The sequence below is a fragment of the Gallinula chloropus genome, assembly GCF_964237585.1.
Source record: "Gallinula chloropus genome assembly, chromosome: 10".
NCBI classification, from domain to species: Eukaryota; Metazoa; Chordata; class Aves; order Gruiformes; family Rallidae; genus Gallinula; species Gallinula chloropus.
In genome coordinates this window covers 8,301,396-8,307,446 of record NC_140095.1, presented here as the reverse complement: position 1 = coordinate 8,307,446, position 6,051 = coordinate 8,301,396, and positions in this window count along the sequence as shown.

Here is a 6,051-nt window from a genome sequence, read left to right as displayed (position 1 = left end):
AAGGTTTCCTTGATCACATGAATTTGAACCCAAAGTTCTTTAAGGGGAGCGGGTATTTTGGAGGAATAATTAGTAAGTGGAGTCCTTGATGGAAACCTTAGTACTGGTGTGGTGGGAGCGTTCGATACCAATGCCTTGAGCGTTGGCCCAGCCCACGGGGACGTGGTCTCCCAGCACTAAGGCAGTCTGTTGTATTGGCTCGCCAACGTCCCGTAAATCCGATGCTGAACTCTAATTGTGCCCTAAATGGGGCTGAACTCTAATTGCACCCTTAATGGGTTAAAACTTCTGGTTGCATCTAGACTCCAGAAAGCTTTCTGTCCTGCCCACTGTATAGAATGCGTTTTGACCTGCTAGGAACAACCAAGGGTTTTTCAGATGGGTCTCGCAGGCAGAGGCTGAAGTGAACATTGGCACGAGATAATGCACAGGTCTTGCTTCTTTCTGGGGATTACTGGGCTCTCTGACAGGCACCCTGCCACCACGGTGCCTGCTCACACTGTTCTTCACTGGCTCTGGCGCTCCTGGCGCGGCGTCGGCCAAGAGCAGCTTCTGTTCCAAAGTTGCATACCTGCCTATTTCTTTCCAATTAATCCTGTTTTCACTTGAATGGAGGGGGAGCTTGTCTTAAAACTTCTGCCACGCTGTTCTTTGAGGTCCAAAATTACCGTCACGGCGAGCAATAGAATTGGTAACCCTGGTTTCTATCTATTTGCTGGTGGTTTCACATCAAAGCTGGAATCTCTCACGGAAGGTGCGACGGGGTGGGCTGCAGATTGGCACAAACCCGGGTTTGGGCAGGTCTGTGGTCTTCCCAGTGGTGTGTTCTGGATTTTGCCATTGTAAATGGGTCTAATGTGACATGACAAGACCAGAAAAATTGGATGTAAATTTACATTTTTGAATATACTGCTTGTTGTTTCACATGATACATTAGGGTATGCAGCTCCTTTTTTTTTTTTTTTTGTAGTTTTTATTTTTACTATTTAAGTTTGGAAATGATGCCAAATTTTTGTATTTCTTTAATCAATGTGTTCTCTTCAGTGATATATATTGCATTATATATTGATGTGTATATCAATATATACTGATATGTATTACACTTACACATACAAACACGTTAAACGGGGGTGAAAAATCCTAGCCTTCGCATACTATATAGCCTCTGCAGAGAGATCCCAAGCAGTGATATCTTGGTGTTGTGATGTACAGAAATGGAGAAGAGTATTAAACCATATTTAAGAATATAGCACGGACTCCTGATTTCTTTCCTTTAGCCCAGGAAACACCTGCTTTGCTCTCAGCTCGGTGCCAGCTCCAGGTCAGTACATGGCTTTGGAGGCAGCTGTTTTGTGGTTGGGCTTGAGAACATCTTGTTTCTTCATCATTTGGTGTTGGGCTTTAAAGCTGTAGCAGAAATGTGACTTCAGAAGAGGAGGGGGAAAGAAAAACCCCAACATCCCAAGTTCAGAGGAACCTGCGCTGTGGGTGGTAGTACCTGCGGAGGTCTCGGGAAGAGCCGAAGCAGCTGAAGACCACCGCCCTGCCATGCAGGAACCCACCCTTAGTGCTCCAGTCATGTGCCACTGGGGTTTGTTGGGGGTTTTTGTTAAGAAGCCATTCCGACCTGACCTCTGGGAGCAGGACACATCCGTGTCGGAAGCGTTCTTGCTACCTCTGGTTGTTTCCTTTCTTTCCTGTGTCTCAGCCAGGTGTCTGGGTGACTTTCCAAGAGGACCTGCTTCCTTCCCTAGCTGGTAAGAGACATCATACTGTCAGGGATTTTAATGGATGTGTTAAATCCCCTGCCAGCCGCTCGTGCCTGGGAGTGATTGTCTGGCTGAGCATCCTCCCCGTGCCAGTGGACCGGAGCAGGATCTGTGCAGTGGAGCTGTTTGCCCAGCGCTGTGACGTGCAGGCTCATCACAGCCATGGGTTTTCCTGGAGCTCGGGCGCATCTTGGCTGTTGCACTCGCTGCCTCACGCTGCTGCTCTCTGGCTGAAGCAGATGGCAGAGGGTGGTGTCCTGCACCCTTCAACTCTGGATAGCAGAGGTTTTGGAGAGGTGACGTTTCTGTTGGAGCAGAACTAAAAGCGATGCACAAACCCACTTTGCTGCATGTCTCTTGTGCTGCCTGCAGCCTCCATGGGGAGAGCTGGTGGCCACTCGTCAGCTCCTGGCACAGATAAAAGCGTTGGCTGAGATCAGCACAAAAGATTCACAAAAGAAAAAGCTGAAAGAATCCCCTCAGTCAGCGTGTGTCCCAGGAGGAGCTGGTGCCTGCAGCACCCAGCCCCCGCAGCCTCTCCAGTTGGTGTACCCAGGCTGGGGATGTGCATTGTTTGCAGAGAACCAGAAATATTTCCCAGTTAATGCTTTACTGGCAGCAGCAGCAAGCCTGGTTTCCCATAGTCCAAGCTGTAAAGGAGAAAAGGAGGAGCAGTGAAGGCGACATGCCTGAGAGCTGTAGGGGTGGGTGTCACAAATGCTCTGTGCCGGACTGGCTTGGAAGCTGCTCTCCCCTCCTGTACTCACCTTCTTGTCCAGTTCTCCCATCTCTTCCCCTCAGCATGTGTAGTCACAGAGCCGTGTGCGGGGTCCCTCCAGCTCCGTGCTCGCATCTGACTCCTCTCTGAGGCACTTGGTGCCTACAGACAGATGAGGCCCCTGGAGAGGACCTGGCAAAGCCCTTTTCTTCCTTGTAGCAGCTGACAAAAGGTCACGGGGTCCCCTGAACCCTCCAGAAAGCAGGTTCTGTCCCAGGCCTTGCTTTTGTCCCGCTTGCGGGGTCAGCGCTGGCACCCGGATTGTTTTGTATTTGAAATGCCTTAGAGCTGGTTTTATTTTGCCTCAAATACAGTGGTGTTGGGGTGGGTGGGCTCTGCCTGGTGTGTATAAACACACCACCCACACCAGCAGCCCTGGCTGCCTTCGGGTGGGAGCTCAGCAGGGCTGACTTTCAGCACCTTCAGGCACAAGAGGTTGGAGAATGCAGGTTTGTGTTTGCAAGCTGTTTCCCCAGAAGGAACCCAGAATCCCCAGGTAGGAAAAGACCTTTGAGTTCAAGTCCAACCGTTCCTGCCCTCTACTCACCCATATCCCTAATCCTGATGAGATGGAATCAAGAGGATGAAAATCATGTCGTTTCCAGCCGGTCACCTGGAGCCGCTGCTGTGCACCTCGGGGAGGTTTAAAGCCCACCTGAGGGTCCCATCCCTGCGCTGCTCTGCACCTGAACTCAGACACACGAGCAGGCTGAGGTGAGTGGCTGTAGTGGGGGTTGTAGCAGGGGATCAGCTTCTGCTGGCTGTCTGAATGCACTGCTTCCTTTTGTTCTTCCCTCGTGCCAAAGGGCTTCAGCTCTTCAGCTGCCCCGTCTCACTCCCACGGTCCCAACCCGCGGATTCCACGGGCAGCCTGTGCCCGGTTCAGTTCTAAGCCGGCGCCGCGTGCTCAGATACTCCCATAACGCTCCTTTGAAGTGCTGCTTTCTGTACAGCTGTAATTAAAGACAGAATCTGCCCTTTATAACTTGTTATTTCGGGAGCTGGAGCCCAGCCTGCGCCGTTGTTGCTAGCAGCCTACAAATGCCATTGTCCTGGGAAGCCGAGCGCAGCCGGCGGCGCTGAAAGGCAGCTCCGGAATTTCACTCGGCTATTTTTAGGCAGTGGTGAAAAATTGCACTTCCAGCACTTTTAAATCTTTGTCAGTGCTTAAAGAAATCAACAGGCAAACCCCGACTTCTTGCTCGGGCGTGGGACGGGGAGGTGACCTGAAGCTGAGCTGGCGGAAGAGTGAAGTGTGGGAGCAGGGACAAGCCCCAGCTCTCCCCAGCTGCCCGGCTCAGAAGGGGAAGAGGCTGCAAGGGTGGCAGGACCTTCAGGGTTGGTTCCCCTCCCTTTCCCTCTGCCTCCCCTGGGTGTCCTGCATAGCTGGGTGTTGGTGCCACACGTCAGGTCTGCTTGCCACAGAGCCATGGTGATGGCCACCCTGGCCCTGGCAGCTCTTTGAAGCTGGGATGTTGAGGCAGGCGCTCCGGAAGGATGCTGCGTGTGTCTGGGTGCCCGAATATTGACTGTTGCATGTTGGACTGTGCCCTTCAGCCCTGGTCACCTCTGTAGCTGTGAGGCAAAATCAGCTTCTAACCCACCCTCTCTTTTTTTATGCCAGTTTCCTGAGAAGCTGCTTGGCTGCCAAGTTTCCACATCGGCACAACCCCCAGCGCTCTGGCCACAGGATCCTGGTGCAGTTTCCTTGCCTTGCTGCTCCACGTTGTGTCCTGGGGACTCCCAGGCAGCTGCTTTGCTGGTTTCCCCCTCCCCGGGCCGTGCTCTGATTTCAGGACTCAGTTTGAGTGAGGAGACCTCTGGGGGCTCCCAGTGCCCTCCAGTTACCGAGATCTGCTCTGCACATCACCCAGGCTCCAGATGGCACTGAGGTCAGTAACTCCTGTAAGGACATGCGTGGGCTGTGTGGCTGCCAGAAAACCACAGCTGGCTCCAGGACACTCTGCCATGTCCCCGGGGCAGGAGACCTGCTGCTGGCCCCGGTGCCAGGTGCTGGTGGGACGGACCCTGCCCAGCGCTGCAGTGCAGAGCACCCCTGGCCTGCCCACTGCAGCTCCTGCCCTGCTCCAGGGACTGGCAGCTCCCAGCATCGCTCGGCTGGAGGGTGCTGGTGGGTCACGGCAGAGGGTGCATCATGGCAGGGGACTGTGCTGGGTGAAACTGGGGATGGCAATGGCTTGCTGCCCCAGCACTGATCCTGTTAGTGCTGGGAATGCTGGGACTCCACCCCCCTGATATCCTGGTGTCAGTGCAGTGCTGAGGTTCCACTGCACCCCTGGGCTGTCCTGCAGCACCCCCACTGTTCCCAAACCCAGCCTGAGGTACAGCACCCAGGGGAGTTGTCCCCGCCCATGAACCCATGAACAGGGGCTGATGATTTCCACCTTGCTGGGAGTTCCCATTGTGCTGCACCCTTCACGTGGCACCAGCCCCTCTCCTGGCTGCTCCTCTGGGGTCACCAGCCCCTTTTGGGGGGTTTGCGTGGGTTTGGAGCGGCTCTGGGCATCCAACCACGGGGCCCTGTGCCGGCTGGGGAGGAGCTGGGTCCCTGCAGCCCCCAGGAAGTGGGCTGGGGAGCTTTACCCAGGGTCCCCAAATCCCTCTGCTTCTCTCCAGTGGATTTCCTGGGAGCTGTTTTCAGCCCAGGCTGCTGCAGTTGAACAGGAAACCTCCCGAACGCTCCCGCGCTGCCGCTCGTGTTCCTCAGAGCCCCTGGGAATGCTCGGGGTGCCCCAGGCAGCCGCGCTGAGCCGCTCTCTGGTTAAACTCACTGAAGGATGTTGAACCGTCTGGTTTGGTGAAAGGAATCGTGCCCGCTGCCTGGGGAGCCTCGTGCCTGCACCTCCTCATGTCCCCTTTCCATCTTTGCTTTTCTAGGCTAAACCAACCAGCTCCTTCCCAATTCACCCCAAGGCACAGGGAAGTTCCTGTTGTCTGAGGACAGGAGGGGACGGCCAGCAACTTGCCCCAACGCTGAACCTCTGCAACCCCCAACTTCCTAGTGAGGCAAATGGAAAATGCAGAGAAAGTAAGTGGCAGAAGGGAAGCAAGAGGGATGGTCGGTCTCATCTGAGCCACTGTAGCTGATGCCATCCTCCTGGAACACCAGGCAGCTTTCCCTGGACCCAGACATCCCTAGTGCTGGGGGACACCAGTCGAGCTGGGCTGGGAGAAGCCGGTGAGGTGCTGGGGATCGCCCAGGGGTGTTTCCCCTGCCCAAGGCCAGAGGGTTTCCAGCTGGGAATGATGCTGGGGCTGGGGGATGCTGCGCAGGGCAGCGCAGTGCCCACCCTAAAAGTGCAAGCAATTGTTCAAACAGCATGAAACGGCATCAGAAACCTCAATTAAAGAGTATCAAAATTAAATTTACCTCAAATTAAAGTCCCGGGCTGGGCAGCTGTGGTGAAGCAGCCAGCATCAAGTGCAGTTTATTAAAACTTGGGGGTGTTTGTTCTTAATAATCTGAAGCTGACAGTCCCTAAC